At 40.7% G+C, this 23,965-nt stretch overlaps 1 long non-coding RNA gene across 4 annotated transcripts in view; it reads left to right on the top strand.

Annotated features, from left to right (window-relative positions):
• LOC138157762 (uncharacterized) overlaps positions 1–23,965 on the top strand; it is an 85,817-nt gene that overhangs the window by 46,891 nt on the left and 14,961 nt on the right. For 3 of the 4 annotated variants that reach the window (XR_011167452.1, XR_011167451.1, XR_011167449.1), the window contains one exon: positions 21–2,654. The exons of the other annotated variant lie outside the window; for it this stretch is intronic. This is a non-coding gene — a long non-coding RNA (uncharacterized lncRNA). Of the gene's footprint in view, positions 1–20; positions 2,655–23,965 lie in introns of those variants that run through there. 4 annotated transcript variants of the gene reach the window in all.

Genomic DNA, 23,965 nt, shown 5'->3' with positions numbered 1-23,965 from the left:
GGAGTACTCTTGTGCTGTAGGAAATTATGAAGGGGAGTGATTTCATAAAAATGTGGGAAGACCCATATGAACTGATGCAAAGTGAAGTGAGAAGAACCCGGACGTCATTGTGCACAGAAACAACAATGTTGTAATGATGATCAACTATGAAAGACTTGTCTACTCTGATCAATACAATGATTCAAGACAATTGCAAAGGACTCATGATGAAAAAATGCCATCCACCTCCGGGGAGAGAACTCCGAGTGCAAACTGAAGCATCATTTTATCCCTTCATTTTTCTTTCTCTTTTTGGAAATATGTCTAATATAGAAATATGTTTTGCATGATTTCACACGTATAATTGATATATTGCTTGCCTTGTTAGTGGGTGGGAGAGGATGGGAAAGAGGGGGAGAATTTGGAACTTACAAATAATGTTAAAAAATAAATGCATATTAAATGAAAAAAAAATTGAACACCATCAGACTCTGGGCTGTGTGAGTAGCAAACAACAACCTCCTTCACAAAGAACAGGATGTCCTGGCTGCCGAAGGGAGAAACAGAGAGTACAAAGATGAGATCTGAGAGTCCCTGCTGAGGAATCTGGGGCAGAGGACAGAGAAGGGATGGGAACTATGTCACAGAGGAAATGTCTTCTCCATCTTTTCAGGAAGAAGCCTCCCATGTCCCCTCTCCAGCTTAGCTTCACAAAGTCATCCAGAAAGAAAGCACAGAAAATGGTAAATGCAATTGTTTTTAGAAGACTCTGTCTCTGAGTGACATTGCTTCTGAAGTGCTTGGTTTGGCAAATGTCAGTTTATTTAGGATGCCGGATGGAACCTTATAACTTGCACAGTGAGACATGACAGCGCATCAACCAGGGAAAAGCCAGAATGCCAATGGCTACACATTTCAGAGTCGAGCATTACCTTCTGGGGTGTGTGGAAGGGCATTTCTGAAGGCAGAAAGGGATAAGTTAACTGGCGTTTCTGAGGCTATTTAAAGCCCTGAGATTCTATGATTTTTCCGAAAGGCTTTAGGATCAAGTGTTTATTAGAACCAATGAATAAATTATTAAACTTGTTTTAGTGACTACATTGAAATTAATTCTTATGTGTAAAATGTGACTCTCTCTGTCTTCTCAGTAGATTTCTTTATTTCATTTTCATTTATTTTGCTTTATATTGTAGTCCCCTAACTCTTATCTAGCTTCTTCCCCAACTCTCATTCTTGTTGGTAGACTAGGTTCCCAGAGGCATCTTCTACTATTAATCTTCTTAGAGTTCCAGAGGCAACCCTTAGGGGCTAGAGTTTCTAGTACTGTCGATCATAAGCCCCCACCAGTGTGTTTCCCATTTCAATGAGCCAGTAGATATCAATTAATTTTTTAGTTAAGAGTATTTACTGAGGTGGTTTAGTAAGAACAGTTGGTGCTAAACATCATCCCCAAACCCTAAAAAAAACCTATAGTTTTCCACAAATACATTTAGGAATACAGGACAATGGGAAGAGTGGGCCAAAACTTAAAATATGATGGTTGCAAGATACATATGTAGGACATATTTATGAAAAAGGGTTAACTCACAACTCCTAGTTCATAGATGTCCTCTCTTGAATCCATAGCTGGTATTCTTCTCTTGTGCAAAGGATTATGATCCTTGAAGCATCTCCCTCCTTTGAGTAGTTATCTTTCTGTATCTAGATGTGTCTCTGATTGTCCTTGGTGTGTTTGTCTTCTCTCAAATGAATGCATTGCTTCCTTCTGGTCTAGTCTCTGCTGAAATTATTAAGGTAGGAGTAGTGAGAAAAGGAGATGCTCTCTTCTTCTCCAAAGAAGATTCCCTCTTAGGGGAATGGTTCCCAGACTTGGGGGCTCCATAACTAGACTGAACTTCTCTAGAGGCAGCTGGTGGTGTAGTGGATAGAGCGCTGGGCTTGGAATCAGGAAGACCTAAATTCAGATTCAGCCTCAGGCACTTATTGGCAGTGTGACCCTGAGCAAGTCACTTAACTTTTGTTTGCCTGTTTCCTCAACTGTAAAATGTGTAAAATAATAGCACCTGAAGCACTATTGTAAGGATCAAATGAGATAATATTCGTAAAACAAAAATGCTTTGCATAGTTATCTGATGTATAACAGGTATAATGCAAGTGCTTGTTCCCTTCCCCCTTTGGACTGAGTCAATTGCTGAAATTCCTCTGCTTCTTAAGGCCAAGTGGGACTAAGTGGGCTTGGTCAGCTGATCTTTCTGTTCCCTTCCTGACCACTCAGAGGAGTTGACATTCTTTGAGAATTTTCTGGGAGTACTTGAAAGGTTAAGTGACTTGTCTAGGGTTCAACAGCCAGTATGTTAAAGGCATACTGATCGACACATGCTGGTTGTGTGACCCTGCCCAAATAATTGCTTCTCTTGGAACTTGTAGGCAGCTCTCTAATGGCAAGCAAAGAAGTATGTAGCACCTTGTTTGAGTTCATGTGTCTTTATGCCTTGCCCATGATTATCTCAAGTCTTTGTTAAGAAACAGAACTTGTGAACCCCACAGTGGGTGGGACAGGGAGGAGCTAATTACCACATATAAGGAGAAGCCCAAGCTGGGAGAGGGTGGCAGAAGAAATGAGAAGAGATCTCTTGTGGCGGCAGAGCTGAGGAGGAGAAAACTTGTGCTTTGTCTTCTCAGAAACAGAAACTGCAAAGGACTTGAGATGGACTGGACACTGTGAGCTTCAATATGGAACTGGATGAGGAGCTGAGAGCTGTTTACCTTTGAACCCAGGAGACAGTTGGGTAGATTCAGGTAGCAGCTGGACCCATGGAAGAGGAACCATGGGAGCCAGCCTTGAGTCAAGATGAAAAAGACCTCTCCTTGGGTACTTGATGCTGACTGAGAAGATCAAGATTTACTTTGGTCTAGGGGTAGAGAACTTTGACCTTTGTACTTTGTGTCCCTTAAGGAAGCTTGCTCTTTAAGAATGATTGAGTTAAGGAATTACTAAATTATTGTACTTTGTTGAAAACTATGTGGACGCTTTCGTGATAAGTTATGTCATAACACTGTGAATGCTATACTTTGGTTTCTGTTAATGTTTTGTCTTAGTTTATTACTGAATAAATAGAGAGTTCACTATGCTTTGTAGTCAGAACCTTGAAACTGTTCCCAGCAGCAGTCCTCTGGAAAGCTGCTTGTGCTTGGCTTTATAATCTCTAAGACCCCGGATTGCTGAGAAGGTGCTGATCTGCATTGGGGAAGGGAGTCCCCACACTGGAAATCCCTACATCAGTGAAATCATAGAATTTGCCTCTGTCTTGATGATTATGGTGAGTATGTTCTCTGCCCTTCTAGTCCTACCTTTTTCACTTTGTGAAGTTCCTTAAAGATCTTTCTAAATTTCTTTATATTCCACATTTTTGTTAGTCTTAACAGTAGTATATGATATTGTACTATATCATCAGATCATATATTGCAACTTCTAGTCTTAGAGAGTTGCCTGGGGACACTGAGAGTTTAAATAACTTTGCCCACGGTCACACAGTCAGTATGCGTCAGAAGTGGGTCTTGAACCTTGGTCTTCCAGACTGTGAGGCTGGCTGTAAGTGAAGTCACATTGTTTCTCTATATTAATGGACCACAGTTTAATGATCTACCCCCCTATTGTTGATTATTTAGACTACTTCCAGCTTTTGGCAATGACTTGACAATCTTGGAACAAAAAACACTTTTTCAAAAGTTTTTGATAATACTTTCAGGTATAGTGTCTAAATGTATCAGTAATAGGCATCTTCCTTGGAAAGTTACATGTATGCTTGATTATCTTAATGATATTATGTTCATTTAAATGAACTAGGGGAGTGTAAAATGTAAGGGACTGGGTCCTTTGGGTAGGACAAAAGATCCCTCTGTGAAGTAAATTGGTGAAAAATGAAAGACCTTATAACCCGCTACATCTCCCAGTCACTAGCTTTCCCTTCGGTCTGGAGCGCTCTGCCTCCTTCTCTCTTCACATGTCCTTCTTGGTTTCCCTGGGTCCCTTTGAGACTCAGCTCAGGTTCTATTTTTGTCAGGAAGTCTTGCCCAGTTTCCCCAGCTGCTGGTATCTTCCCCTTTCAGGTTACTTTCCATTTACTCTATATGTATCTTGTATATATCTGGTTATTTCCCTGTTATCTTTCATTAGAAGATGAGCTCTTTGGGAGAAGAATCTCCCCTCCTCTGTTTTTAACCTTTCTTTGTATTCTCAGGTCTTAACACAGTGCTTGGTTCATAAATAGGTACTTAATAAATGATTGTTGACTGACCATGTAAAAGTGATGATGATGAATTTCCTAGTATGTCTCTTTTGCAAATAGAGCTTTCCATATATTGAGTATAGTGCATAGAGGGTCTCTCAAAGTGAAATTTACACTTAGTATTAGCATTATTAATATCTAGCCAAATTAATCTAACAGGCAACAGCTTCTCAACTTGGTTTACTGTTGATGGTCATTTAGCATCTGACATTTTTATTTAAAGACAGACATTTGAATTGCAACAACTCTAGAGTCGGATTGGATCTTTATGACAGAATTTCATAAGAACAAATTCCAAGAATGGTTGTAAATTAGTGGTGTCGCATAACAAATCTTTTGGTATATGAAGGTGATAGGGTACTGTTGTGCTCTAAGAACTGATGAAAGGAGTAGTTTCAAAGAAATCTGAGAAGATTTGTATGAACTGATGCAAAGTAAAGTGAGCAGAACCAGGAGAACACTTTGTATAGTAGAAACAATATTGTAAAGACAAACAACTCTGAAAGATTTAGGAGCTCTGATCCTAAAGATTTAGGAGCTTAATGACCCACCACAATTCTCTGGGAGACTCATGATGAAACACTATACCCAACTCCCAATGGAGAGGTGATACATTCAGAGCGCAGATTGAGGCTATGTTTTTGTTTTTTTTTATTTTTGGACATGACCCATTGGGGAATTTGTTTTGTTTGACTTTGTCATTTTTTTTTTGTTTGTTTGCTTTTTGCTTTCTTAGTGGGGATGATGAAGTGTGGGCGGTGGGAGTGGGAGACAGAGAATTCAGAACTGAAAATAAGATAAAATTGAATGAAAAATACAACTTTAGCATTTACTCTTACTTTAAGCATTTATTATTTATTCCTCCGCTTATACTAGGCACTGTTAGGAATACAAAGAAAGGTAAAGTGCAGAGTCTGTCCTCAAAGAGCTTACTTTCCAATCAATGAGTTTATAATCTAAAATTAAATCTAAATAACAAACCAACATTAGACCCCTCCACCTCTTTTTTTTTTTTTGGTTGTTATTATTTCGAGACTGGGTCTTCTTCCCAGACTGGAAGTGTACTTACAGTGCAGCTTACAGGCCTGATCCCACTCCTCATCCACATAGAAGTTTTCTCATGCTTTGTTTCTAACCTGGGCTGGCCCTCCTTGATGAGCTGGCTTTCCCCTACTCCTCCCTCCATGGGTTCGCCACTTTGGTCCTGGGACTTTCTGCAGACAGCTGATGCCTTTAGTCTTATGGGCAGCTCAGAATTCCTGAGCCATCAGCACCAGCCTCCCCTTTTGCAGGGACTATAGACACAGGTCAGCCCTCCTGGTGACTAGTCTATTTTTCAAGTTTTTTGAAAAAATATTCTTTAACTAACTTTTATCTTCTTTTCAAAAGAAATTCTCTTAAACAAAACAAAAAACACGTATATGTGTGATGCAACCAGATCATCCTGAAGATATTCCTTATAGGGAAAAAAAACCTTTTTGTTTTTAACTCTTGCTATGGTTAGAATTGTATTATCAAAACTTCTTAAAAATTCTGTTGAGTACTTGTGGCTCTAAGTTGTTGATTCTATCCTGTTCACCAAAATTTACTAAAAGGAAATATTTGGAGATTTCTGCAATAGAATTACAGCTCTATATTTAGAATTCCTCTGCTTTTCCTCTTTGATCTGGAAGCATCCCATGTCCTTATCATCAGACCATAGGTTTGGAGTTGGGCTGCATAGCTTTTTTTATGCCATGGACTCCTTTGGCAGTTTAGTGAACCTTTCTCAGAATGAGGTTTAAAAAAAATCCATAACTGAAGGACATTCAGACAGAGATTAGTGAAAATAAAGATGTGTTTTCCCCCATCCAAGTTCATTAACTCCCTGAAATCTATTATTGAACCTGTGGGGTTCTGTAGACCCTTGGTTGAGAACCCTGAGCCAAAAAGAGACCTCAACTCCCTCTTACAAGAGAAGAGACAGAGGCTGAGAAAGGTTAAATGGTTTGTGAAAGGTCATGCAGAGTTGGATCAGCAATTTTTTATTCATGAGTTTTAGTTTAATGAAGCCTTGAAGCTAGGTTCAAAAATCCTTCCAACCTATAAGCGTTCCATTGGCTCTATTGGATTGACACCCCAGTAATATTATAAAGGGCCCTGAATAAGCTTAAGGGCATTAGATGGGGTATCAGGAGATTGGGGACAGAGCCCCAGCACTACTAGATACTGACTATGTGACCTTAGACAAGTCACTGTATTCCATTCTCCTGGGTTTTCTCTTTTGCAAAATAAAGGGGTGGTATAAGATGATCCCCAAGGTCCATTTCAGCTGTGGTTGTTCCAAGATGTGAAGAGTATTTCCAGTTTGCAAGGAGATCCATTCTTGCTTCTTCTGTCTGACTTCTGTTGAAAATCAGACTGGTTTTCTTTGGGGCCCATGAACCTGTGATAATTAGAGTGGCCGGGACCCTGGCATCCTGAATGGGAGAAATATGCCTGGGCCACTTTGCTCTGTCACATTCCTTGAGGGGCTGCCAGTGACAAATGGAAAGTTTTCTTTCCTCTCCTCATCAGCAGGCCCTTTGTTAATGGGCTGCTAGCTTGCCAACAATTTGTAATCCTGTTTGTGTCCAGTGAGTTGTCTCCCCAAGGAGATCAAGGGAATTCCGGGGGTGGAGGGGAGTGGAACACCTGGAGTGCATTGAGGGGGGGACAACATACTGTATCCTGTGTCACAGGAGTGGAGAGGACTCTGTGTGTGTGTGTGTGTGGACACAGAGCTGAGGCCTTGCCACTTGCCAAATTCCAAATGGTCCTTCCCTCTCCAGCAAATGAGACCTGTGAAGCTATCCCAGCAACCCCACGGCTGTCTCCAGCAGGGGCTCTTGAAGCCCTGTGTCTTTGGCTACAGGCACTGCCCCACTGGTAGCCAAGAAAAGCAAAGTCCATGCCAGGCTCTCCAGCTGCACTGACTGGAAATGAGCACACAGCAAACAACCATGGGGACTTGCTTAGCTCTTTGCTGTTAATTCCCTGCCTCCCCACCACCTACTCCCCCCGGCCACCATGCCAGAAAAGAAAAGCAAGGCATCCTGGGAAGATGCAGGAGAAACAACATGGTGTAATGGAGAGGACAAAGGCCTGGCCCCAGGTGACTTTGGACAAGTCATTGCCCCAAATCCGGGCCTTGGTTTTTCCATCTATAAAATCGGACGCTTGCAGAACTGACATTCTGTGTGATTTTATGAAATTCTTGAGTAGAGCTAATTCCAGTTGAAAGGTTTCTCTGGGAGATTCTGACTTCAGAAGTGGCTGCCTAATTACTACCCCCTGCCTTTGCTACCTGTCCTCAGCCCCATGACCTCTCTCTTTTCTCCAGAGGCAGGAGGATACTTCCAATCTGGAAGAGCCCCAGGCATCTGAATTCCTAGCCTGGGATGAGTCTAAGTGTCCCCATTGTCCCATGCAGGGATGTGGCTGGACCTGATGGGTGGGCTAGAACAAGGCCTTGGGCATGCACAGTGAAAGGAAAGCTGGCTCCAGGTTCTGTGGGACCATGGATGAGCACTTGCACCCTCTGGAATCTCAGTTTCCTCATCTGTAAAATGGGCACTTGGATACTGGGCCTGGTTCCTGGCCTGTTTCTAAGTCACATCAGGGTTTCCTGCTGGGCCACTGACACTCTTTAAATTTTCCTTTGGTTGTGACTGTATTTTGCTGAAGTTCTTGAGGGTAAGCCCTCTTATTTTTTTGTTTTGTTTTGTTTTTATGAGCAATTGGGGTTAAGTAACTTACTCAAGGTTACATGGCCAGTTATTTCTGGGTGTGGTGCTAAGTATCTGAGCCCGGATTTAATCCCCAGGTCATCCCAACACTGGAGCTGGTGCTCTTACTCGCTGAGCCACCTGGCCGCCCCTCGGTAAGCCCTTTTAAAGCAAAGCCTGGGAAGGGTCCCAACCTGGTTTCAGGGAGCCAGGAGACCAGGAGGCAATGGGGCACTCACCAAATTCTAGAGAAGGTGGTGGCAGTTCTAAGCCTAGAGGGGGCGCCGCTGAGTAGAGATCTGAGCTTAGGAAGAAGAGAGATGGAGGAGAAAGTGTGGGTCTGTGTCCAGCCTCTGGCCCCATGGCTGCCCATTCATCTATCTCCAAATCTTGGCTATGGGATTGAAATGTTGCAGCTCACCAGTACCAGCCACCATCTCAAAGTCAAGAATGCATTCCTTCCTGTTGTTAAAATAGGGCAAAATGTAGAGCTCCCCAGGAGGAAGGAAAATGAATGTATTCCTAAGATCGTTGTCAGTTAGCGAATCAGTCAGTAAGCATTCAGTGCTTCTTGTGTGCCAGGCAAGCGTTGGGCTGGGCAACACAGAGGAAAAGCGGAGCAGTCCCTGCTCTCGAGGAGCTTATGTTCCAATTTGGAAGAGTGGACACATGTGAGAGATACGCCTAGAGAGGACACACAGAAGGAACGCAGGGGGCCGGGCCCCTCCGACTTTTCAGGCCGCTGTTGTTGTCTAGTGACTGCATTGCAATGCTCCCACTGGCCTCTTCCCTCTTTGTCCCTACCAGTTAGTAGCCTCTGACAAGTGCTGCCCAGATACCATTCTGGGGACACTGTTCTGTTGGATGTCTGCCAGATGGAGATGTCATCTCTACAGAATGCTTCTCCGCTGTCCATCTTCTCTGCTGCACATGTAGTCTCTGCCAGCAACTGCTAGAAAGGGTCCCATTGGGCAGTGGCTATAGAACTTATCTCTCATTAAAGTCCAGGGCTATAGGGCTATCTCATCCTTATGAGAAGAGTGAGCTCTGCCATGCTCATTTAGTTCAAAACCGGAAGTTTTTGAATTTTTTATTTCTATTTTTTCTTTTTGGAGGGGAGAGGGCAGGTCAACTGGGGCTAAGTGACTTGCCCAAGGTGACACAGCTAGTAAGTGTTAAGTGTTAGAGGTCAGATTTGAACTCAGGTCCTCCTGACTCCAGGGCCTGTGCTCTATTCACTGCACCACCTAGACACCCCAAGTTTTTTTTTAAATAACTCTTTTAGAAAAGCATTTACCCTTGTCATATTGCAAGACTTAGAAAAAAAGTGAAAAGTTCTACTTAACACTTTTTCTTTATACCTTTGCAAAACCTATCTGTATGCTTGGAATGCTGTCCTTCCTTTTTTTTTTTCCCTTCTTGGAGAGGGGAAGGCAGGGCAATTGGGATTAAGTGACTTGCCCAAGGTCACACAGCTAGTAAGTATTCAGTGTCTAAGGTCTGATTTGAACTCAGGTCCTCCTGACTCCAGGGTCGGTGCTCTATTCACTGTGCCACCTAGCCACCCCATCCTCCTTCCTCTTTTGCATTTTTAAAAATAGGTTTTTTTAAAGTTCGGCTTAAACATCATTCTACATGAAGCTTTTTCTGATTCTCTCTCTCTCTCTCTCTCTCTCTCTGTTTATGTATGTAATAGAATGTATCCTTTTTTCTAGATTTTGTTTCTTTTTTTATCTTCATACTGTACCTGGAACATACAACTTAAAGATTAATTGAATGGTCTTTCTGTTCTTTTCTAGAATCTTTGCTGCTAGGTCCCCCCCCCCCATCTCCCCTTTTAAAGTATTACTAGCAGGAGTCTGCCCCACTAAGCTCTAAACCACAGAGCTTGTCCTTTCCCAGTTAATACCTATAGGCTTAATCTTTACTTTGAATTCAACTGGGCTTGGGGCTGCTTAGATCACCTCACTCTAGTTTAAGCTGAGCATTTCCTATACCTGCCCTACACCTGGTCACTATTCAGGTAAAGGCTACTTTCCCGATAGCTGCCAAGCAAGTATGGAGTTCAAAGTTCCCAAGGTTTTAAAATTTCCACCCATTTCCACTCTGGGCATGCAGATAAGTGGGAAGGAGAAAGCATAAAGACAAAGGTAGGGGCCAAGGACATCATCTCCACTACTTGCCTAGCCAAGTTTGTGGTACAAATACAGCCAGAAAAGTCTGAAGCTTTGTACTTCCCTTCCTCCCCATGAAATGACTATTTAGCATTGAGTAGGTGCAGGGCACCACTTAACATGGCCCATAAAGCACCCTCTCTTTCTATCAGTTGGACAAGTGGCTGTCTTCCTCTCCTCATCTTTCCAGCAGTCCTTTTGTGGGCTTTTTTCTCCTAGAAGATTCTAAATTTCTTGAATGTGGGGGCCGCTCTCATTTTTGTCTTTGGATCCCAGTTCCTGACATGTATAAGTACTCAATAAAAGCTTGTCAAGTTGAATTAAATTATTATTGAAATGAATTTCAGCGCCATCCTTGGTGTTTGACGGATCTCACTTGTACCTGTGTAAAGGAGGCAAGAGGGCACTCCTTGATCACATTAGAGTTTTCCTAAATAATCTAATAACAAAGTGTTCATGCTGTTTCCTACACAACATGATAACCTAATAGAGCATTAGAGAAAGGCAGCTAATGGGACACAGTCTAATGATTGGCAGATGGAGGATCAGCCAGCCCCTGGTAGCCTTTAAAAAACAAGCTGGTCCCATTCTGATGGCAGCTCCAAAGGACTGGACTCTTGAGCTGCTGAGGACTCATTCTCTTGCAGAGCATAAGGGGTGGGGGAAGATTTCTTTCTTCTCTTCCACCTCCTATCAGCTCTGTTGCCTTGAAACAAATAAATGACCATAGGGCGCATATGTTTGCAGGAAGCCAGAGAAGGGAATTGAAGAACATTGCTCCCCAAATCTCACCCTTGTATGTCGAGGAAACTCCCTAAATGGCAGAATCTAGCTTTGGAAAGAAGTTTGTCTCGTGGCTAACTCCAAATTTAAGTGTTCTTGAGTTCAAGAGTTCCAGGTGCTGGGGTTTTTATGGAGAGAACATTTCCTGATGCTTCCTGCCATGCAATTTGCTTTTCTTCATTAACAATATACCTTCTTCTACCTTTGTACAGGCTGTCCCCAAATCTTGAAATTCACTTTCTCCTCACCTCCACCTCTTATAATTTCTAGTCCCCTTCAAAGATCATCTCGAGGACCATCTCCCCTCCCTTTCCCTGCTTGTACCTCCTTCTTACCAAGTTACTTTGTATGTACGTGTTGTATTTTGGATGTATTTATATGTGTCAATGTTGAAAAAGTGAAAGAAAGTAAACTCCATGAGGGCAGACACTTTTTAATTTTTGTCTTCCTACTTTGTATCCCCAGTGTGTGTCAAAGTCCCTAACTCATATTGGGCACTTAAAACATTTGTTGATCAGTTGACTTATCGATTATTCTCTGTTGATTTCTCCATAACCAGAAGTTTCAGCACACTCCAAAGTATTATTTCCTAAGATTTATCCATTGAGACCTCAGGAAATGTTTCTTTATTTCCCTGTGTTAGCTTCCCAGCAGTGCTTCCCCTGAGAACTAAAGCTCCCCCGTCCCTCTTGCTTTTTCTTTGTGTGCCTGTGCCCATCATGTCCCTATCAGAGTGCAGTATGTCCTTCTTTTGCATTCATACTTCTTCTATATGATTATGCTCTGTGAATAGGGGTTAAGATTTACTAAAGGTAAGTTCCCATGCAAAGTATTTCTCTGAGTAAGCTCAATCTTGTCCCCCTCCCACTGCCATTTTTGATGAATAATAGTTTGTATATTTATCTTGGGGAGAAAATGTCCCCATAGTAATTAACATATATTTTAATTCTGTATGCTCAATAAATTTACTCCCCTATTTTCAGGGAAATACCTGTGTGAGTTGTTGGATATAATCTAGCAAGAAGCTATTTGCTAAGGTCCAGACATACTAAATTCATGAGATTCTTGGAATGTGTAGAGGCAAAGCATATGTCTTTGGCAGGAGGTTCAGTTAATACCATGCTTTCCTTAGCCTCACCCATATATAAAAAGAAAATAACTGTGCTTTCTGCAGTAGCAAAGAACTGTATAGAGAATAGGTAGTCACAGAGTGGGCAATGGCTGAACAAAGTGTGATATATGAATGTAAGGGAATAGTATTGTACCATAGAAAGTAATGAATCTGAAGAAGTCAACTGATGCAGAGTGAAGTGAGTAGAACCAGGAGAACAGTTTCTAATAGAAACATCTTTCCTATAAACAATAACATTGTAAAAATGAATGATTTTGAAAGGTTTAAGAACCCTGATCAAGGCAATGATCAACCATGATTCTAGAGGGCTGATGAAAGCGAATCACCTTCTGACAGAGGAGCGATGGCCAAGATGGGAATTTATGTTGCTCGATAATTCGTATTTGTTAAAATGATTTTGTTTTTCTCCCCCCCTCCCAGCTGAGGGGGGGGACGAAGGGGGAAAATATAAATGTTTAACAATTTTAAAATTTAATAAAAAATGAAAACAAAAAATCAGAATGTTGAGAAAATGTATATGAACCGATGGATATCAAAGTGAGTCGAGCCATGAGGGTGATTTTCATGATGGTCACAATGATATAAGGAAAGCAATGTTAAAAACTTCTGAATGCCCGCCCATCAGTCCAGTGACCACTTGTGACTTTGGAGCCCTGGTGGTGAACTTGGCTTCCTGCCTCGTGGCTAAAAGGTATTCCACTATAGGGACAGAATAAAACCTGTGTTTTCAGATTTGACTAATGTGTGGGTTTATTTTGTTTAATTATACTTGTCTTGAGGGGAGTGGGAGGTGGTGGTAGAAGGTGGTCGTTGAGAAATCCTAGCAGACTGGCAATGTATAAATATTCTGTAGCTCAACCTGGTCTGTCTGAATGGTCGTCATGTATCATGGCCCATCACTTAGTAGCACTTTTCGTATTCTTTATCCTTGTTAATATCTAGCGTCCTAGCTCATCTCATGCTAGTAGACTGACTTAGGGATTCTATTACTTTGGGTAGAGTGGCATTCTGGGGAATTGGCACATAGGACTGGTTTCCTCCTTGCAGCTATCAGGTTACCTGACCCACATCTTCTCTCTGGGTGTCTTGTACCCCTGGGCCCCATCCAGGAGTAGAGCCTAGGAAAGGCCCTTCGCTGAAAGCCTTCCATGGTGCAGCATGCAATGCTGCCAGTGAAGCCTGATCTGGATGGCATTGTTTTTCACAATAATGGTATAATGCTGGGGGGTGGGTGGGGGTGGGAAGAAGCAAGGAGAAGGTCATACAATATGAAAAAGAGTCGTTATCATCCAATAGCATGAGGCAGGAGGCATGCCTGATGTCTGGAATTAAAAATAATTCTGAAGGGTGGGAGAAATGAAAGGTATGAGGTGAGGTAAGAATCACACATTTGGGAGTTGGAAGGGATCTCAGTGATCATATCTCCCAACCCAATCAGTGAAAAGAATCCCTACCATAACATAACCCTACAAGTAGCTGTCCAGCATATGACTATAGACCTCCAAGGAAGGGGGACCAGCCAAGTCTACTTTTGTATAGCTGGAATTGTTAGAAAGTCATTCCTGATATCAAGCCCACTGTAAGGAAGTGGGCATCCCAATGGACTTGAGTCCATACAAATGGCATATTTACCAATTTGACTTACTCCATGAAAAGATTATGAGGCATAATCTGGTAGAAAAGAAACTGGATTTAGGGGCAGTTAGGTAGTGCAGTGGATAAAGCACCAACCCTAGAGTGAGGAGGACCTGAGTTCAAATATGACCTGGGAGACTTACTAGCAGTATGACCCTGGGCAAGTCACTTAACCCCAATTTCCTCCAAAAGAGAAAAAAATAGGAAAAAATGCTGGATTTGGACTAAGATAATCTAAAGGAAAATTGGCAGCAAGAGTAAGTTTGGTCAGTTCTTGACTCTGCTTCTAAGACATGTGACTTTGGGTAGCTCACTTGTCATGACTGTTTCCTTCTTTGGGCTAGACTAGATGAACTTAGGATCATGGGATCACAGAGGTAGGGTTGTGAGTAGGGGTGTGCTAATAAATGTCTTCTCTGTAAAGGCAAGACACACTTTTAAGTTTAATCTATTTTATTAACATTTTCTTCATCACTTTCTTAAAACTAGACAACAAAATGATCAAATCCCAATTGGTAGTGTTGATTTCTGAGGTGTAGATGCTTACATTTGAAAAGTGAATAATTGGTTTCTTTAATCCAGTAGGAGCTGGCTTTAACCTAGCCCTTGTCGTGAAAGACCTCAGAAGTCTTAATTTTAATCACCTTAATTTTACAGATGAGGAAAACTGAGGCTCAAGGAAATTACAGGACTTGCCCAAGGTTTCACAGATGTTAAACATTTGCAATCCCTTCTATCATTGAGTCTAAGCCCTGTGATCCTATCGATGGCTGGAAATGGATTCCAGAATTTCCGCAGCCAAAAACAGCCATTAGTATCATAGGGGAAATGAAGTGATTCCACAGGAAATGTATGCGCTTAACTCCCATTAGCAGTAATGGAGAATTAGCCACGTATATATCTCATTCATCAGTAGGAGAACAGACCTCAAATTGTGCATGCACACATTAGCACTGCAAATATGAGAGCAAAAGTGGCATTAGTGCTCGAAAGGAAATACGATTAATTATATGCTTTTATAAAAGGCAATTTGATTGCAAAAAGTCATCCTGCTAAATCGACCATCGATATGATACCTGCCATGTAAAGGTAATGAGTGCCAGGCAAGCTTGTAATGTAACCTTTGAGGCAGAAAATAAAAGATGAAGGAAGAAAATGTCTGTGTGCGTCGGGATTAATTTAAGTACAAACAAAGCTCTTTGGCTCAAGCACATCAGCGGGAGTGACATTTTGTGGTATGTTATGCCCATACTTAATTCAATGAGAATGTGTTAAAGGCACTGTACTAGGTACTCGGGATTTAAGACAGATAAGAGAAAGTTTCTGCCTTTAGGAAGCTTACTTTCTACTGGGAAAATAAACATATACACAAATAAGTAGAATATAAGGAAAACTGATGAGAAAGAAGCACTAATTGAGGTTATCAGGGATGGTTTCATGGAGGAGGTGACATCTAAGCTTGGTTCAGGACACATTTTAGGAAGAACATTGACAAACTGGGAAGAATCTAGAGAGATGAAACCAGGATAGCAATATCTCTATCATATGAAGCGTGGTTGAAGGACTAGGGATGTTTAGCTCTGAGAAGACAATTTTGGGCATATTTATTGTGCTTTGGTATTGGAAGATGGATTAGGTCTGTTCTGTTTGAGTTCAGAGCATAGAACTCTGAGCAATGAGTGGCCATTGCAAAGAAGAGTCATTAGAGGTATCCACCAATGAGGGGCGGTTTGACATACAGCTATCCCAAGTTGAATGGACTGACTAGGGAGGGAGTGATTTCCCTCCCACTGGAAGTCTTTTTTTTTCTTTTTCCTTTCTTTTTCTTGTTTTTTTGAGGGAGCATGGGGAGGGAAGATGGTTAATGCAGAAATATGTTTTGCATGACTCAAAATAAAGTCTTGCTTTCTTCAAGAAGCCCTTCCCAGTCTTCCTTATTCTCAGTCTGGATCTTAATCTCCCCTCTAAGATTGTTTCCAATATATCCTGCATTTATCTTGTTTGTATACAGTTATTTGCATGTTGTCTCCCCCATTAGAATGCAAGCTCTTTGAGAGCAGGACCCACTTTTGTCTTTCTTCTCATCCCCATCATTTAGCACTGTGCCTGGCATATAGTAGGTGCTTAATAAATGCTTGCTGATTGAATGTGTACATAAGAAATACATGGCTGCATAAAACAAAGAATGTACAATGGCAAATGATGTCTTCAACACTGACATGGTCTAGCCTTGATTTTCAACTTAAAAATAGATCTATGTTTCAGTTTCCTTGCATCTGTGAGCTGTCATTTTCATAATAAACAAGAGAGGTGGGTAGGAAGGAGGTATCTGTCTTTTTTAAAACAGATTGTTTTTTAAAAAACTTAAAAGTAAAAACCAAGTATCTATATTACCATCCTATTCTCTTAGCCATTTGCACTGCATAGCCCCTATTGCTTTATGTTACATTTTAAAAAATTATATATATGTATATATATATATATATATATGAACATTTGATTTTAAAACTTTGAATTCCAGATTCATTCCCTTCCTTCCTTGTCACCCACCCTTACTGGGGAGATAAGTAGTTCAGTATAGGTTGTACATGTGTAGCTAATGCAAAATATTAACATAGTAGATATATTGTAAAAGACTGACTATATTTCCCTCCCTCCTATCCCACCTACCACTTGTTCTATTCTCTACTCTGATTCCGTACCTTTTCAAAAGTGGGTGCTTCCAACTTCCCTCCCCCCTAGCCTGCCCTCCCTTCCATCATCTCCCCTCTCATTCCTTCCCCCCTACTCTCCTGTATGGTGAGATACCCTATTTAGTGTGTATTTCATTCCCTCCCCAAGCCAAATTCAATGAGAAGAAGATTGACCCATTCCCTTTTGCCTTCCTATTCTTCCCCTCCATTGAAATCATTTTCCCTTGCCTCTTCTATATGAGATAGTTTACCCCATTCTGTCTCTCCCCATCTTCTCTCATTATATTTCTCTCTCACCTCTTAATTTCACCTTTTAAGTATCATCCCTTCCTATTAAGTTGGTCCTGTGCCCTCTATCTATGTATACCTGTAAACATATATATATATATATATACATTCACATATGTATTCATATGCCCATATACCCTCATATATAGACATATATATATATACATATATATATTTCTATTCCCTTCAACTATTTTCATACTGAGAAAAGTTTCATCAATTACAATTCTTGTTTTTCCATGTAGGAATGTTAATAGTTCAACTTTGATAAGTTCCTTATGATTTCTTTTCCTTGTTTACCTTTCATGATTCTCTTGCTTTTTGTACCTGAATGTCAAATTTTCTATTCAACTCTGTTTTTTTTCAGCAAGAATGCTTGAAAGTCCTTTATTGCACTGAATGACCATATTTTCCCCTGAAACATGATACTCAGTTTTGCTGGGTAGGTGATTCTTGGTTTTAATCCCAGCTTCTTTGACCTCTAGAATATCATATTCCAAGCCCTTAGATCCCTGAGTATAGAAGCTGCCAGATCCTGGATTGGCCTGATTGTGTTTCCACACTATTCAAATTGTTTCTTCCTGGCTGCTTGTAATATTGTCTCCTTGATCTGGGAATTTCGGAACCTGGCTATAATATTCCTAGGAGTTTTCTTTTTGGGATCTTTTTCAGGAGGTGATTGGTAGATTCTTTCAACCTCTGTTTCACCCTCTGGTTCTAAAACATCAGGGCAGTTTTCCTTGAGAATTTCTTGAAGGAGGATTTCTAGGTTCTTTCTTTCATCATGGCTTTCAGGTAGTCCAATAATTTTTAAAGTATCTCTCCTGGATCTATTTTCTAGGTCAGTGGTTTTTCCCATGAGATATTTCACATTGCCTTCTATTCTTTCATTTGTTTGGATCTGTTTAACAGCATCTTGATTTCTCATAAAGTCATTAGCTTCCATTTGCTCCAATCTAATTCTGAAGCAATGATTCTCCTCATTGAGCTTTTGAGCTTCTTTTTCCATCTGGCAAATTTGGCTTTTTAAGGCATCCTTCTCCTCATTGCCTTTTTGAGCCTCTTTTGCCATTTGAGTTAGTCTATTTTTTAAGGTGTGATTTTCCTCAGTCAGGCTGTTGACTCTCATTTCATAATTTTCTTGCATTGTTCTCATTTCTCTTCCCAATTTTTCCTCCACTTCTCTTATCTGCTTCTTAAGGTCCTCTATGGCCTGTATCCAGCTTGTATTTTCCTTTGAAGCTTTTGGTGCAGGAGTTCTGACTTCACTGTCTTCCTCCTGTTCCATGCTTTGATCTTTTTTGTCCCCAAAATAGGAGTCTAATGTTGGATTCTTCTGTTTGCTTTGTTTCCTTTGCCTGGTCATGTTGTCACTCAATTACTTGACTTTTGGGCTTTTTGCCACAGTAGGACTGTGCTACCAGACAGGGGAGCTTTGTACCAAATGCTGGGGTTTTCTCAGCTGCCAGAGCTACTAGTTGGGTACCCTTGTTGAAGCATCCACACACTCTGGCAAGCTGGACAGACACCTGAGGACCTCCACCCTAGACTGCAATCCAGATCCAAGCAGGTTAAAGCAAGAGCAATTACCTCTCAGACTGGTCGCTTGGTCCCCCTACACTCTGCAGGCCAGGAGCTGAAGCTGCTATGTTGGGGTGGCTGCACAGCCATGGCAGTGGCTTCTCACCCCGGTGGGCAAAAGCTGATGCACTCCCAACCACTGGGTCCCAAAGTCCGCACTGCACTGACCTCTCACTTTGTCCTTCGCATCTATGTGTTGATAAATCTGGAAATGGCCACAGCTGCTGGTGATCTGGATTCCCTCTGGCCAGCAGCTGGTCATGCCTGCCCAGGGGCTAAAACCTTAGTGTGGGGCTGGGCTCGGCTCCCAGAGCGCTGCGCTGGCCAATTCCTGTTGGCCTGCCAGGCTGTCCTCAGCGGGAGGTTAGCTTCTCTGTGTCATTTAGTGGGTTCTGTAGCTCCAAAGTTTGTTCAGAGTTCCCTTTTACATGAATTGGGGAAGGTAGAAGCTGGAGCCACATGGAGGTCCTGCTTCTACTCCACCGTCTTGACTCTGTCCCCCTACTGGAAGTCTTTAAGCAAAGGTTCAATGAGGACTGATTGGTGGCATTGTAGGGAGGGCCCGTAGTCAGATATAGTTGGGCTTCATGGTCACCGAGGTCCCTTACCTCTCCAATGTTCTCTGATTCTGTGATTTTGAGTTAAGTGTTGAAGGAAGAGAAGGACTTTGAGAGGCAGAGATGTTAAGAGAGTTCATCTAGGCATGAGAAAGTGCATATACCAATGCACAAATATGGATAATACTCAAAGGGAAGAAGGAGAAGGAGGGGAAGGGGATAAGAGAAAGTGGGACAGGGCTGATAGAAGGGAGGGTAGATGGAGGGAGGTGGTAGTCAGAAGCAAAGTACTTTTGAGAAGGGACAGGGTGAAAGGAGAGAGAGAGTAGGAGAAGCAGGGGGAAAATAGAATGGAGGAGAATATAAAGTAATCATAACTATAGAAAAATTTTACAGCAAGTTTCTCTGATAAAGGTATCATTTCTCATATATATATAGAGAGAATGGAGTCAAATTTATAAAAATAAGAACCATTCCACTATTGATAAATGGGCAAAGGATATAAATAGGGAGTTTTCAAATGAAGAAATCATAGCTATCTGTTGTCATATGGAAAAAAATGCTCTAATTTACTATCAATTAGAGAAATGCAAATTAAAACAACCCTGAGATACCATATCACATCTATCATATTAGTTAATATGACAGAAAAGGAAAATGTTAAATATTGGAGAGGATGTGGGAAAATTGGGACAGTAATGCTTTATTGGTGAAGTTGTGAACTGATCCAATCATTCTGGAGAACAATTTGAAACTATGCCCAAAGGTAAAAACTGTGCATACCCTTTGACCCAATAATCCCACTACTAGGTTTGTATCTCAAAGAGTTTAAAAAAAAGGAAAGGGACCTTTATGTACAAAATATATATTTTTTGTGGTGACAAAGAATTGAAAATTAAGAGGACACTCAACTAGAGAATGGATGAACAAGTTGTGGTTTATGATTGGGAAAGAATACTATTACACTATAAGAAATGAAAAGCAGAATAATTTCAGAAAAAAACTGAAAAGACTTACATGAACTGATGTAGAGTGAATTGAGCAGAACCAGGAGAATGCTGTACACAGAAACAGCAATGTTGTTCAATGATCAGCTGTGAATGACTTAGCTATTCTGATTAATGCAATGATCCAAGACAATTCCAAAGGACTCATGATGAAAAAATGCTATGCACATCCAGAGAAAGAACTGATGAACTCTGGATGTAGAACAAAGCATGCTATATTTCATTTTATTTTTTCATGTTTTTTTGTTTGCATTGTCGTTAACAATGTGACTAATATGGAAATATGTTTTGCATGATTGCACATATATAACCTATATCGAATTGCTTACCATATCAGGGAGGGAGGAGGGAAGGGATGAAAGGAGAAAATTTGAAAGTCTAAATAAGAATGAATGGTAAAAATTGTTTTTATATGTAATTGGGAAAAATAAAATATTACTAAAAAAAAGAACTATGTTCAAGTTCTGCTTCTAATACCTACTAGCTGTGTGACTCTGGAAAAGTCATCGAACTTCTCATTGCTTTAAGCAGCTAAGATTACAATTTGCAGAGAAAATACCAGTGGGCATTGATAGAGGAAATTTTCTCATTTGGGAATTTCCAGTATCGATGAAATAACAGGTCCAGTCCCTCTTCTTTTCTTTTTTCCTAGAAATTTATAATTATAGATATTATATGTGTTCTGAACTGTGTGATGTCAGTAATGGAAGAACTAACTAACTTGAACTGTCTCTAACTGATCCACACCTTTTCCTGTATGCCTTTTATCCATATTCTCCTATGAATCTCCTATAAATCAATGTATTGGAGGCTTTCCTCTCCATCTCTTGACATTGAGTAGATAGTATTGGAGTATATGAGTAGTCAGTCATTCTTCAATCTTGATATGATCAGCCCTTTATCTTTTTTTTTCCATTTGTGCATCTCTCTGATGCACATTATCATCTTCGACTCTGTTTTCCTTCTGGAATTCTTTTAGGTAATATTTTTCTCATACCCATCATGCACCTCTCTGTTGCCCTTGGAGTGACTCACAACTTCAGAGGCTATACTGTTTCAAGACTTGTAGTCCTATAGGAACATCAGAAAAACATTGGTAAAAATATGAACCTTTGTGTTAGGGAGATATTTAGGAGACATTAACAGCATTCTGTCATTTGCCAAAGGATACAGCTCACTCTCCTCCTGCTGCTATCATTCTGAGCCTATTTAATTGTCCATTTGAAATGGCTAAGATGTATATTGATGGAGCAGTTTTTGGGTTTTCTATCCAACTACATGTCACAGGCATGGATAACAAACGTTCTTTATCCTTTCAGCTCTTCCTGTGTGGATATTTAAACTAAATTGATTTTATCTTATGTCCAATGGCAATAGGAAAAATAATTTCATGGGACACTTTAACATCTCATCTTGCTGTGCTCTTGGATAAGCATTTGCCAAAAGACCACCATGAAGCTACTGGAAGCTTCTGTGTTAATATCTGTTACCCAAGACAAAGAGGTAGAAACATTTTATGAAGAACTCAGTAAAAGCTTCCAAATTATAGCAGCATTTCTTGTCATATTTGGTGATGTCAATGATTAGTGGGGATATAGGAATATGGTGAATAATTTTGGGAAACATGGTTCAAGAAAAAGAGATGCGGAAGGGGAAAAGGCCTTGGGGTGGGGGGACCATAGCCATGGGGATCTCACAGAGAGGAACTTCCTCTATTAATGCAGATCAACCAGGGGATGTAAAGGATAGAACATAGGACCTGGAGTCAGAAGATCTGAGTTCAAATCCAGCCTCAGATACTAGTTGTGTGACTGTAAGTCTGCCTCACTTTCCTCCTCCATAAAATAGGGATAATAATAGTACCTACCTCACAGGATTATTGTATTGAATGAGTTAACATAGGTAAAGCACTTTGCAAACCTTAAAGCACCATATACATGCTGGCTATTATTTTTATTATTTTTCATCATCAGCGCCTTCTCTGCAACTTGTCATCTTAGAGAATTGCCTGGAGCATTAAAAGGTTAAGTGACTTGCTTGGGATCACACAGCCTGCATATGTCAGTGGTAGGATTTGAACTCAGATCTCCATGACTTCACGGCCAGCTCCCTAACCACACTACATCATGCAACTTCTAGATCTTAAAAATACCGAAAAGAAGACCTGGCCATGTCACATCTGTATTAAGAACAAGGATGCTTCGTAGAATCATTGGTTTAGATCTAGCCCAGCTCCCTCATTTTATGGATCTAGAAACTAAGCCCCAGAGAGGTCTGGTGACTTGCCTGAGGTCACACAGTCAATAAGTGGTTGAACCAGGATTTTTGAACTCAGGTCCCAAGACTCCCAGTTTAATATTCTTTGTACTGTACCTTATAAACTCCCCAATACACTTAAAGATGTGTTGGAGGATTCCTAAGTTATTCAGCTCAGCTGACATTTATTAAGCATCAAATGAATGTAAGGCATTGTGCATATGTGTGGCTACAAACATAAAAATGAAACAAGTCATGTTAATAAGCATTTGCGAAACACTTACTATGTGCCAGGACGTGTGCTAAACAATGGAAAGAGGGGGTGGCCAGGTAGCACAGCGAGTAAGAGCACCAGCTCCAGTGTCAGGATGACCTGGAGATTGAATCCCTGGCTCAGACACTTAGCACCCACCCAGAAACACCTGGCCGTGTAAGCTTGAGCAAGTTACTTAACCCTGATTGCTTAAAAAAAAAACAACGGAAAGAGTAGCGAGAGGGACATCTTTGTTTTACCCATCTATTTATCAGGGATGCCCAGAATACCCATATCTTCCTTACTCTTCAGTCTGTACTCCTGACACTCCTCCCAGACTCTTTCTACATTCCCCCAATGCCAGTATCCTCATTTTTCCTCTTCTCCCAATCTCCCTTTCTTCCCAGCTTCCTTTTTGTGTGTTGTCTTCTTCAATTAGACTATAAGCTCCTTGAGGTCAGGGACTATCTTTCTTTTTGTCTTTGTACTTAGCACAGTGTCTGACCATAAGAAAAACCTAAACGTTTGTTGATTTGTTGACATGACTTGTTTCCCTGTTGTAGATGTTGCTAGTTTTTGTTTTCAAGTATATAATTTTTGTTATTTTGAAAAATATCCATTCCAATGCCTATACTCTTTAGACTTTTTGCCACACCTGAATGGAAATTTGAGAAAAAAAATCTGTACATAAATTCAACAACTCAGTTCCTGCCTTTAAGAAATTAGCATTCTACTGAATGGAATGGGAAAATTGGAATGGGAAAAATATGACATGTACATAAATAAATGTTATAATACCAGTAACTAATAGATCTAATTTCCTGCCCCTTCTCAAGGAGACCAAGGAGGGCAAATCTGGCCACCCACACCTTCAGTAGGGAAACCTGTACTCAGAAACATTCACTTCAGATAAGAGACAATGTCTTTGCAAACACAGAGAGTTTTAGGACCAGGGAATGAACACTTTATCCATCCATCCCTGGATTTCTATGGTATTTGTCCTAAAGCTGGAGAGTTTAGGTGGATTTTATGTGGATTATAGGTAATTCAATGCTGTTATTAAATCTGATGAGAGGGACAGAACGTATTAACTTGCATTGGTAAAGAAAATTTCCTATGCCATTGAAATCACAGATCTAGTCCTTATCTTTTGTTTTTGCTTTTGCTTAATGACCATCTCATTAGATGATGTCTTGGATGGATGATTTATGAGAGATCCTGAGGGCTGGATGTATTACAATTATCTAGATAATTTTTATGGAAGGGTTATTGGTGGATGGAGTTAGCCCTTGAGTTTAGGCCATCGACTACTTTCAAAACTTGTAGGAATTTAGAATTCTTTTCTTTGGATTAAGGAGCACTCTAGCCTTTTCTCAGCACTTGAAAACACATCTACCAACATGCATCCATCACATGAGAGAGAAGGAAGCATGACATTATAAAAAGAGCATTAAATTGAAAGTTATTTGGATACACAGAGCATTATGTGCTTATCATGTGTCAGACATTGTATAAAGAGCTAGGATGCAGATACAAGTAAACAAGTGTGATAGTAATGGCAATTAAAGATTCCCCTGTATTGGCTTGGTTTT

This window comes from Petaurus breviceps, unplaced genomic scaffold (assembly GCF_028583685.1).
Source record: "Petaurus breviceps papuanus isolate PSGF00001 unplaced genomic scaffold, PetGlider_PUasm1.0 173, whole genome shotgun sequence".
In the NCBI taxonomy this organism is placed as follows: Eukaryota; Metazoa; Chordata; class Mammalia; order Diprotodontia; family Petauridae; genus Petaurus; species Petaurus breviceps.
Note: the sequence above shows the minus strand (reverse complement) of the source record. Positions and strands in the feature narration are given on the sequence as shown.